The sequence below is a fragment of the Artemia sp. Qi Xiang Cuo genome, chromosome 9 (genome assembly GCF_049724085.1).
Source record: "Artemia sp. Qi Xiang Cuo chromosome 9, ASM4972408v1, whole genome shotgun sequence".
NCBI lineage: Eukaryota > Metazoa > Arthropoda > Branchiopoda > Anostraca > Artemiidae > Artemia > Artemia sp. Qi Xiang Cuo.
In genome coordinates, this window is record NC_142802.1 from 40,059,904 (window position 1) to 40,073,424 (window position 13,521).

A 13,521-nucleotide genomic window follows, 5' to 3' on the forward strand; every position below is an offset into this window, starting at 1 on the left:
CCGATATATTCTCTAGACCAGTGGTTCTCAAATTGTGGTACGCGTACCCTTTGGGGATACGCAAATTTTTTAGGGGGTACACACGGCTAGCCAATAAAAAATAAAACAACCCTTTAACTCCAGGACTGGATATTTCATTTATATTTCAGCTATAGTTTACTTAGTAACGGTTACTGAGAAGGGGTACCTAAAATGTTTTGTGGGTAAAGAGGGGTACAATGTCTAAATAAGTTTGAGAACCCCTACTTTAGACAATTCAATCCAGGTGAAAATTTACCCCGGACACTTACCCTTTACATCTCCACGCGTAAAATTGAATCGAAGAAGGCAAGACATAAGAAGAATCTCGTATAGGGATTTCTGGCAAATTTCACCAGTGTAAATTCTCCCTGACAAAATTACCGCCTGAAAACTTCCCTCCCCACGACAAATTGTCCCCGTGGAAAATCCTACCTGTAGAAAATCCGCCCTTTTCACCCGAAAAATGTATGCATACCTCCCAATAGCAAATACTGCACATGGGCAAATTTTGTAACTTAAAGACCTTTCCCCAGAGGCTGTGGGAGGTCATGACATCTCCAAAATTATACTTATTCAGGATTTCAACTATGATAAACAAAATGGCTATCTCAAAATTTTGATCGGACGGTTTTTAGAAAAAAGGGCCGTGGGAGGGGGCCTAGTTGCCCTCCAATTTTTTTGGTCACTTAAAAAGGGCATTGGAATTTTTAATTTTCGTTCGAATGAGCTCTTCATTAATATTCTAGGACCACTGGGTCAATACAATCACCCCTGGGAAAAAAAAGACAAAAAAAAAACAAATAAACACGCATCCTTGATCTTTCTTATAGCAAAAAATACAAAATTCCACATTTTTGCAAATACGAGCTTGAAACCTCTACAGTAGGGCTTTCTGATTCACTGAATATAATGGTGAGATGTTCATTAAATTCTATGACCTTTAAGGGGCGTTTCTCCCTTTTTTCGAAAATCAGGCAAATTTTCTCAGGCTTGTAACCTTTGATGGGTAAGCTTAAACTTAATGAAAATTAGATATTTGGAATCAGCATAAAAATCCAATTCTTTTTATATATCTATTGGTATCAAAATTCCCTTTTTTTAGAGTTTCGGTTACTATTGAGCCGGGTCGCTCCTTACTTAGCCTACAATTCGTTACGACGAACTGTTTTACTAACAACTTGGTGGTCTGCGATTTTATTTATATTTTTGGAGAAACTTCCACTACTTCTTTCCATCAGTTGTTTTAAGTCATATCATTCCAAATTATAAGGGATCAAGGATAGTAGTTAGAAACAGGTTGGAATTTATTTTAACCAATTTTGAAAATATGGTTTCCAATTTCCGCCGGAACTTTCAAGTATCTTGTTACCTATGTGGTAAATGAAAGGTTTTAAAAAGTAGCATAAAGCTAATGAGACAAGGGGATTAGTTTTATTTTAATTTCTTGCATACAGAATAAAATATTTCTCAATATAAAACAAATTGAGTCACGCAATCTTATTTAATTTACATTAAACTTTTAAAATATGTGTTGTGAAAGATACATGAAGTATTGTCGTTTCTTCTGAACTATATTGATAAATACAATAAACAAAAAATCGCGAAGAAAGGAAACGAGTACAAATAACAAACAGAGAAAAAATTTAAAAATTATGGAAATATTTTGGTCAAGACCTCCGCTTGACCGTCCTCAGTGCAAATTAAAACTGATAAAAATATAAAAACCCAATCTTAAAACAAAAACCCGAAACTAAAAATGGACGACCCTTTCTTAGTAACGGTGAAGAAACCGGAAGAAACTCCGGAAGAAACCCATGTTTTGTCCAAGGGACCTAAATTTTGCCTACCTCAAACACAAGTGAATTTCGCAGAGATAGTCTCCAATGTGGAGGCGGGTATATTTGGTTCACATGGTGCTGTGGAAAATCCAGATTTACTTCGAGGAGAGGTGGTTAAGAATATTCTTGATTTCATTCCATATTCCCCAAGGTTAAAAAATCAGGAAACACAAATTCTCAAAAAATTAAAAAAAGACCCACACATCATTATTACCAGGGCTGATAAAGGAAGTAAAATTGTTATCCTTGATAAAACTTCATATAATACAAAAGTTACAGATATTTTATCCGACACCCATACTTACAAGCCCATAGATTCAGACCCCACCGATAAGTTCACACGTTTAGTACGAAAGGAGCTAGGGATTTTGCAAACTGAAAGACTTATTACTCCACAAATGTATAAATTATTTTACCCTAAAGGTTGTTCAGCTCCTAAATTTTACGGGCTCCCAAAAATCCACAAAGATGGGGTCCCTCTACGCCCAATTGTGGCTTCTTATAGTTCTCCGACTGCCAGATTGGGGAAATGGTTGTCAACACTTTTTTGCCCCCTTATACAAACACAAACTTCATACATAAGAAACTCAGTTCACCTTGTTGAAAAATTAAAAGACATTGAAATAAAAAAAGATACAATTTTGGCCAGTTTCGATGCCATTTCTATGTATACGTCTTGCAACATTAAAAAATGTGAACTAGCTCTTCAAAGGAAATTAGAAGATAATATTGATCAAATAGACTACAAAACACTGGATATAGAAACTATTATGCGCCTCGTCCGCCTTTGCAATAGTTCCTCCTCGGATTTCCAATATAATAATCAATTTTTCACCCAAATTAGGGGTTTACCCATGGGTACAAGTCTTTCACCATTTTTGGCAACTTTTTATATGGAATTCATATAAATCTCTGCTCTGGAAAATTTTCCGATAAAACACCGTTTCTGGGGTAGGTTTGTCGATGATGTTATTTCTCTGTGGGAGCACGGAAGAGAGTCACTTAACTCCTTCTTAACTCATCTAAACACTTTGGACTCTAACCTTCAGTTCACTTTAGAACTAGAACATAACCACAAACTTCCTTTCCTAGATGTTTTAATTTTCAATAAGTCTCCTGGCCTTGAATTTTCTATTTATAGAAAGCCTACGCATAACGATAGGTATTTGTATTTTTCCTCCAGCCACTCTCCCTGCATAAAAAGAGGAGTTGTTATTTCTTTGGTTGACAGAGTAATAAGAATATGCTCAGAGCCTCACATAGACTCAGAATTGAACTATATTAAGGACATTTTATTTTGCAATGGCTACCCTATAAAATTACTTGAGACCATTATAGACAGAAGACAAAAAAAGGCAGAGGGGAGGGCATCAGGTCCACAAGCCCCAACAGATACCGTCCCATTGGTGGATGATAAGAAACTTTTCACTGTTCTACCCTACATTCCAAAATTGAGTGACAAATTGAAAAGAATCCTTAAAAAACATAAACTTAGCGTCGCCTTTAAAAATTCAAATATTACACAGAACTTTTTTAACAATGGCAAAGATAAAACCAGCCCCATTCTGGGCAGTGGTGTTTATAGAATTCCTTGTTCTTGTGGCTGTTTTTATGTTGGTAGAACCCAACAGCAATTGGGGGAGAGGTTATCTGAGCACAAGTCCTCAATTGACAAGGCAATGAGGTTACGCCAAAGGCCTGAGGTTTTTGATTCCGCCTTGGCGCAACATGTGTACGAGAATCCACACCATTTCATTTTGTTTGACGAGGCCTCTATCGTTGCCCCCGTTAAAGGTCTCACGCAAGTTTTCAGGGAGGCAGTTGAAATAAAAAAGCACATTCACCAAAAGGTAGCTCTCAATAGAGACACTTGATAAATTTTTATAAGTCAAATTTATGAAAAAATTATTATTTCTTATATTTTTTACATAAATCAACAAATTTATATTTTTAAATCAAATATAGTCTCAGATAAGAGTCAAACTGGAAAGCGATCAGCCTTTAAAAGTGCTTTACGCAAAATGAAATTCTGAAATGCCATTTAGACTTGTGTTTTTTATTCAGTTACCCTTTCACCGTTACTAGGAAAGGGTCGTCCAATTTTAGTTTCGTGTTTTTATTTTAAGGTTTGGTTTTTATATTTTTATCAGTTTCATTCTGCACTGAGGACGGTCAAGCGGAGGTCTTGACCGAAATATTTGCATAATTTTTCAATTTTTCACTGGCTGTTAATTGTCCTCGTTTCCTTTCTTCGCGATTTTTTGTTTATCATGATTAGCCAGTGTGGTCTCAGAAATTATTTATTGATAAATACTATAATTATTGAGATAGATTGAGTCTCAATCTCTCTCAATATCGCTCAATCTCTTTCAATTGAGAGCGCTTGAGTCTCAATCTCTCAATGTCTTTGAGAGATAATCTTTCTAAATGTCACATCACACAGAGACACTCACAGAGACACACACACACACACACACACACACAAAAACACACACACACACACAAAAACACACACACAAAAACACAAAAACACACAAACACACACAAACAAACAATCACACACACAAAAACACATACACACACAAATACACAGAAAAACACACACACACAGACACACATACACACACACAAACACACACACACACACACACACACACACACACACACACACACACACACACACACACACACACACACACACACACACACACGCGCGCGCGCGCGCGCGCGCGCGCGCGCGCGCGCGCGCGCGCGCGCGCGCGCGCGCGCGCGCGCGCGCGCGCGCGCGCGCGCGCGCGCGCGCGCGCGCGCGCGCGCGCGCGCGCGCGCGCGCGCGCGCGCGCGCGCGCGCGCGACACACACACACACACACACACACACACACACACACACACACACACACACACACACACACACACACACACACACACACACACACACACACACACACACACACACACACACACACACACACACACACACACACACACACACACACACACACACACACACACACACACACACACACACACACACACACACACACACACACACACACACACACACACACACACACACACACACACACACACACACACACACACACACACACACACACACACACACACACACACACACACACACACACACACACACACACACACACACACACACACACACACACACACACACACACACACACACACACACACACACACACACACACACACACACACACACACACACACACACACACACACACACACACACACACACACACACACACACACACACACACACACACACACACACACACACACACACACACACACACACACACACACACACACACACACACACACACACACACACACACACACACACACACACACACACACACACACACACACACACACACACACACACACACACACACACACACACACACACACATATATATATATACTCATATATATATATATATATATATATATATATATATATATATATATATATATATATATATACTCATATATATTCTGAGAGATTGACATTTAGAAAGATTATCTCTCAAAGACATTGAGAGATTGAGATTCAAGCGCTCTCAATTGAAAGAGATTGAGCGATATTGAGAGAGATTGAGACTCAATCTATCTCAATAATTATAGTATTTATCAATAAATAATTTCTGAGACCACACTGGCTAATCATGATAAACAAAAAATCGCGAAGAAAGGAAACGAGGACAATTAACAGCCAGTGAAAAAATTGAAAAATTATGCAAATATTTCGGTCAAGACCTCCACTTGACCGTCCTCAGTGCAGAATAAAACTGATAAAAATGTAAAAACCAAACCTTAAAATAAAAACACCAAACTAAAATTGGACGACCCTTTCCTAGTAACGGTGAAAGGGTAACTGAATAAAAAACACAAGTCTAAATGGCATTTCAGAATTTCATTTTGCGTAAAGCACTTTTAAAGGCTGATCGCTTTCCAGTTTGATTGTTATCAGAGACTCTATTCGATTGCACAATATAACTTTGTGGATGTATGTAAAAACGATCAGAATTAATAATTTTGTCATAAATGGGACTTAGAAAAATTTCTCCAGTGTCTCTATTGAGAGATAACTTTTGGTGAATGTGCTTTTTTATTTCAAATGCCTCCCTGAAAACTTGCGTGAGACATTTATCGGGGGCCACGATAGAGGCCTCGTCAAACAAAATGAAATGGTGTGGATTCTAGTACACATGTTGCGCCAAGGCGGAATCAAAAAGCTCAGGCCTTTGGCGTAACCTCATTGCCTTGTCAATTGAGGACTTGTGCTCAGATAACCTCTCCCCCAATTGCTGTTGGGTTCTACCAACATAAAAACAGCCACAAGAACAAGGAATTCTATAAACACCACTGCCCAGAATGGGGCTGGTTTTATCTTTACCGTTGTTAAAAAAGTTCTGTGTAATATTTGAATTTTTAAAGGCGACGCTAAGTTTATGTTTTTTAAGGATTCTTTTCAATTTGTCACTCAATTTTGGAATGTAGGGTAGAACAGAGAAAAGTTTCTTATTATCCACTAATGGGACGGTATCTGTTGGGGCTTGTGGACCTGATGCCCTCCCCTCTGCCTTTTTTCGTCTTCTGTCTCTAATGGTCTCAAGTAATTTTATAGGGTAGCCATTGCAAAATAAAATGTCCTTAATATAGTTAAATTCTGAGTCTATGTGAGGCTCTGAGCATATTCTTATTACTCGGTCAACCAATGAAATAACAACTCCTCTTTTTATGCAGGGAGAGTGGTTGGAGGAAAAATACAAATACCTATCGTTATGCGTAGGCTTTCTATAAATAGAAAATTCAAGGCCAGGAGACTTATTGAAAATTAAAACATCTAAGAAAGGAAGTTTGTGGTTATGTTCTAGTTCTAAAGTGAACTGAAGGTTAGAGTCCAAAGTGTTTAGATGAGTTAAGAAGGAGTTAAGTGACTCTCCTCCGTGCTCCCACAGAGAAATAACATCATCGACAAACCTACCCCAGAAACGGTGTTTTATCGGAAAATTTTCCAGAGCAGAGATTTCAATGAATTCCATATAAAAAGTTGCCAAAAATGGTGAAAGACTTGTACCCTTGGGTAAACCCCTGATTTGGGTGACAAATTGATTATTATATTGGAAATATGAGGAATAACTATTGTAAAGACGGACGAAACGCATAACAGTGTATATATTCAGTGTTGTGTAGTCCATTTGATGAATATCATCTTCTAATTTCCTTCGAAGAGCTAGTTCACATTTTTTAATGTCGCAAGACGTATAAATAGAAATGGCATCGAAACTGGCCAAAATTGTATCTTTTTTTATTTCAATGTCTTTTAGTTTTTCAACAAGGTGAACTGAGTTTCTTATGTATGAAGTTTGTGTTTGCATAAGGGGGCGAAAAAGTGTTGACAACCATTTCCCCAATCTGGCAGTCGGAGAGCTATAAGAAGCCACAATTGGGCGTAGAGGGACTTCATCTTTGTGGATTTTTGGGAGCCCGTAAAATTTAGGAGCTGAACAACCTTTAGGGTAAAATAATTTATACATTTGTGGAGTAACAAGTCTTTCAGTTTGCAAAATTCCTAGCTCCTTTCGTACTAAACGTGTGAACTTATCGGTGGGGTCTGAATCTATGGGCTTGTAAGTATGGGTGTCAGATAAAATATCTGTAACTTTTGTATTATATGAAGTTTTATCAAGGATAACAATTTTATTTCCTTTATCAGCCCTGGTGATAATGATGTGTGGGTCTTTTTTTAATTTTTTGAGAGTCTGTGTTTCCTGATTTTTTAACCTTGGGGAATATGGAATGAAATCAAGAATATTCTTAACCACCTCTCCTCGAAGTAAATCTGGATTTTCCACAGCACCATGTGAACCAAATATACCCGCCTCCACATTGGAGACTATCTCTGCGAAATTCACTTGTGTTTGAGGTAGGTCAAAATTTAGAGTCCTTTGACACAAACATGGGTTTCTAATCCGGAGTTTCTTCCGGTTTCTTCACCGTTACTAGGAAAGGGTCGTCCAATTTTAGTTTCGTGTTTTTATTTTAAGGTTTGGTTTTTATATTTTTATCAGTTTTATTCTGCACTGAGGACGGTCAAGCGGAGGTCTTGACCGAAATATTTGCATAATTTTTCAATTTTTTCACTGGCTGTTAATTGTCCTCGTTTCCTTTCTTCGCGATTTTTGTTTATTGTATTTATCAATATAGTTCAGAAGAAACGACAATACTTCATGTATCTTTCACAACACATATTTTAAAGTTTAATGTAAATTAAATAAGATTGCGTGACTCAATTTGTTTTATATTGAGAAATATTTTATTCTGTATGCAAGAAATTAAAATAAAACTAATCCCCTTGTCTCATTAGCTTTATGCTACTTTTTAAAACCTTCCATTTACCACATAGGTAACAAGATACTTGAAAGTTCCGGCGGAAATTGGAAACCATATTTTCAAAATTGGTTAAAATAAATTCCAACCTGTTTCTAACTACTATCCTTGATCCCTTATAATTTGGAATGATATGACTTAAAACAACTGATGGAAAGAAGTAGTGGAAGTTTCTCCAAAATATAAATAAAATCGCAGACCACCAAGTTGTTAGTAAAACAGTTCGTCGTAACGAATTGTAGGCTAAGTAAGGAGCGACCCGGCTCTAATAGTAACCGAAACTCTGGTAAAAAAGGAATTTTGATACCAATAGATATATAAAAAGAATCGGATTTTTATGTTGATTCCAAATATCTAAGTTTCATTAAGTTTAAGCTTATCCATCAAAGGTTACAAGCCTGAGAAAATTTGCCTGATTTTCGAAAAAAGGGAGAAACGCCCCTTAAAGGTCATAGAATTTAATGAACATCTCACCATTATATTCAGTGAATCAGAAAGCCCTACTGTAGAGGTTTCGGCGCTCGTATTTGCAAAATGTGGAATTTTGTATTTTTTGCTATAAGAAAGATCAAGGATGCGTGTTTATTTGTTTTTTTTTTGTCTTTTTTTTCCCAGGGGTGATTGTATTGACCCAGTGGTCATAGAATATTAATGAAGAGCTCATTCGAACGAAAATTACAAATTACAATGCCCTTTTTGAGTGACCAAAAAGATTGGAGGGCAAGTAGCCCCCGTCTCACGGCCCTTTTTTCTAAAAACCGTCCGATCAAAATTTTGAGATAGCCATTTTGTTTATCATAGTTGAAATCCTGAATAAGTATAATTTTGGAGATGTCATGACCTCCCACAGCCTCTGGGGAAAGGTCTTTAAGGTACAAAATTTGCCCATTGTTTATGCGCAGCATTTGCTATTGGGAAGTATGCATACATTTTTCGGGTGAAAAGGGCGAATTTTCTACAGGTAGGATTTTCCACGGGGACAATTTGTCGTGGAGAGGGAGTTTTCAGGCGGTAATTTTGTCAGGGAGAATTTACACTGGTGAAATTTGCCAGAAATCCCTATACGAGATTCTTCTTATGTCTTGCCTTCTTCGATTCAATTTTACGCGTGGAGATGTAAAGGGTAAGTGTCCGGGGTAAATTTTCACCTGGATTGAATTGTCTAAAGTAGGGGTTCTCAAACTTATTTAGACATTGTACCCCTCTTTACCCACAAAACATTTTAGGTACCCCTTCTCAGTAACCGTTACTAAGTAAACTATAGCTAAAATATAAATCAAATATCTAGTCCTAGATTTAAAGGGTTCTTTCATTTTTTTTGGTGGCTTGCCGTGTATATCCCCTAAAAAATTTACCGTACCCCGAAGGGGTACGCGTACCACAATTAGATAACCACTGGTCTAGAGAATAAATCGGTCAAGAGGAGAGATTTTTCCGTGGAGGTGTAGCCAGATTTCCTGTTATTATTTAAAAAACGATCAGAAATTAAATAAAAAAACAAGTTTTTCAACTTAAGGCCGTATCCAGGGGGTTAGGGGGTTTAACCCCCCCCCCCTTCCGAAATTTTTTTTCTGACTCGTAAAAACGTAACAAAATGGGTGTAAACAAATTTTGTATACGTTTTTCGAGTTTTTTTTTGTGTAAACCATCCTCCCCCTCCAAAAAAAACATTTTTTTAGTAAAACCCCCTCAGAAAAAAAATAGGTACGGCCATGTTTCAACTGAAAGTAAGGAGCCACATTAAAACTTAAAACGAACAGAAATTATTACGTATATGAGGGGGTTCACCCTCTCGTCAATACCTTGCTCTTTACATTAAAGTTTTGTAGTACTTTCATAAGAGCTATTTATTCTAATTAAATCCTTTGTGATTCAGCGGTCATTCTTAAAGAATTGGAACAAAATTTGAAAGTTAGCCTAAAGAGCGAGGTATTGACGATGGGGCGAACCCCCTCATATACGTAATAAAACATACGAACATAGAAGCTCATTACGTAAGTTGATTCGTAAGTTACATATGTTTACTGCTAATAAAAACGTTTGTAAATAAAATTAAAAGTTCTAGTGCCCTTTTTAAGTAACCAAAAGAATTGGAGAGCAAGTAGGCCTCCGAGCCCCTTTTTTCTCAAAATCGTCCGACCAAAATTTTGAAAAAGCCATTTAGCCCAAAAGAGTAAAATTAATATGCAAATTCCGTTTTAATTATTCATGTACGGTGAGCCAACAAAACCTGCATTAATTTAAAAACCTTGAGAAATTAAATAAAAAACAAGTTCTTTTAATTGAAAGTAAGGAGCGATATTAAAACTTAAAACGAACAGAAATTATTCCGCATATGAAAGGGGCTGTCCCTTCCTCAACGCCTGGCTCTTTACGCTAAAGTTTGACTCTTTCCCACGACTCTATTTTTAAAACAATAAAAAACTTTAGCGTAAAGAGCGAGGCCTTGAGGAGGGGACAGCCCCTTTCATATACGGAATCATTTCTGTTCGTTTTAGGTTTTAATGTCGCTCCTTACTTTCAGTTTTTTTTTTTTTTATTTAATACCTAGTTGAATCCTTCTGGTTTTGACTGCAGGCGCGATTTATTTTTCTACCTTTTTCGTAATTCGAAACTAGAGCATCGATTATTGTCCCTTATCAAGCCATTTTAAATGGAGTCTGAAAGCTAGCCGAATCTACGGGCTTAGCTGGGAAAGGGAGGGGCATTTTGGGTTTACGCTCCCTTCCCTTCAATTTAGGAAAAATTATACAAGATGGGTGATTTCAGTTATATGATGACCAGAAAGACCAAAATATCCCTTTCACACAGCTGAACACAGCTAGCACTGCCTGAGCTCTATTGAATGAAAGTCTTTGGTGCGCAAAATAAGCCAAAATAAAAAAAGCCTAAACTATATAAATTAATTCTCTGTAATAAACAATGTTCGCTCTCCAACTTCCAGAAAATAAATCATCTAGTCCAGCTCCTCTGTCAAATAAAAATGAAAATTATCCTTCTTATTGTTTTTGACTTGTTTTATTTTATTTTTCTCAATTATTAAAAAAAAAAATTTTTCTCAATGCTCAAAGTGGCCAAATAGAAACAAATCTCATTCCCGTTTTTTTCCCTTATCACCAAATAGAGCGACAAGGGTGATATTTAAATCTATCCCGAGAGCTTTTCGAATGCTTCCCCTAGCTATCTCCTTCTTTTTGTTTTGTATGTTGCCATGGCAGCAGGGCAAAGCTAGTGGTTCTAAATGCTGAAAGTAAATGCTACTTTATATATTTGAGCTGCCGTGAGAAAACAAGTCCAGTTTTTCACTATATTTTTATTTTTTAAATGAGTAATACTAGAGGCCAACTTTACAAAGTTTAACCAAAATAAACAGTTTAAAAATAATTTTAAAAATACGATTTATTCGTTTTTTTAGTTTTAATCCTTTCTACTAGGGAATATAGTTAAACCTTAAGAAGCTCAAAGCCAATCAACTGCTTTGACGCTAGAACGAAGAAGTATAACAAATTTAACGAATTGAATTTGTCGCGAAGGCTTTTGAACAGTTTGACATAACTGAAAGATTTATTTTGCTTGTAAGAAAGATTTATTTGTTGCTAGAAAAATTTCTCTGTTTTGAGCAAGAAATCATTTCAAAGCAAGTTTTTTTTACGTATTGCATGGTATCTCATCGCTTTACACAATTTTAAATTATTTTCTGTTGTTGTACCAGCAGCAGTTGTCTAGTTATGAGCAAACCAAGGCCTATAGAAGCTAGAATTAAAAAAGGCCTTCTAAGAATCTGTATAATGAAAATATTTCTTATAGATTCTATTTTGGAAATATGTAAAATGAAAATTTTGTAAATAAAATTTTTCATTCAGATTCAACCAAAATATAATTTTTAATTCAAAGAATTTTTTGTTTTTTTGTTTGTTTCTTTCTTTTAGACCAGGGCACTTCGTATCGAAGGAGTTGTCGTAGAAACTTCTAAAAGGGTTCATTCAATTGTAAATTGGAAGGGCTTCTGCCCTTTTTTATAAGTTTGCATGCTATAAATACTACTGCAACTACCGCCACTACTACTACAACTACACTACTCAATTTACGGTATTAAGGGGAAATTTGACGTAAATCAAAAGACGCTATGTGCTTCCACATTGTCAAAATAGCGTATCTCAACAGTTGATTTGGGTACTAAGTTTAAACTTTCAGAGAATGCTTAAAGGAGAAGATCATCTCACCAAAAGGCAATATGTGCACACTCCTACTGATACTACTGTTATTGCTACATTTACAACTACTTCTATTGCAACTACTTGTAGGACTAAGAGCATTGAGATGAAAATTTCATGAAGTATATGGACCTACAGGTTATCAAAAAGACATATCAGAAATGTCATTGCAATGGCTAATTGTATTAAGTTGAAACCTCCAGGACTTGATGAGAGGGATGTTCAACTGATCAAAAGGCAATAGGTTAATACTACTGCTGCTAGTAGTACTACAGCTGTTCAATACTATTACTAGTAAAATCAATACTACTAATGTAACTACTATTACAACTATGCCTAAGGGCATGAAGGTGAAATTTTCAAGGAGATTTTGAGGGGGGAGAGTGAGCTGAATCGCAAGAGAGCGTCTGTGAGCAGATTGTTAATGAGACGTTGCAGTCATATCTTGTGGGCAGTTTGGTGTGTGAGGTCTAAGATAACTGGGCAGGTTGTGACGAGAACCCAAATAGCCAAAAGAAAATTCGTGCATATTAATGCTACTGCTTCTATTTCAGTTGTAGTTATTTGCTACTGTTACTATTATTAATACCTCTATCACTGCTACTGCCACTAAAGCTTAGGCTACTACAATTAATTCTACAGCTGCTACTACTACTGCTATTAAAACTAAGCATATTAAGGCGATAAATTTGGGATGTATAGAAACTGTATGGAACTAAATCGAATCACACTATGCCCACACAGTTTGTCAATCGGACACATCAGAAATTCTTTGGGAATAGTTGATTGTATTTATTAAGCTGAAACTTTCAGCGTGTGTTGAAGGGGATGTTGAAGAAACCAAAAGGTGCTATGCCCATATTGCTACTAATACTACTAAAAATATTGCTACTGCGCAAACTAAGAGCAATAAGGCGAAGCTTTAGAGGAATGTTGAGGCGGATGTTGAACTAAATAAATAAAAAAAAAAAACTCTGAGCCTGTGGACTTTCAAAAAGGTGACAAAGCAAT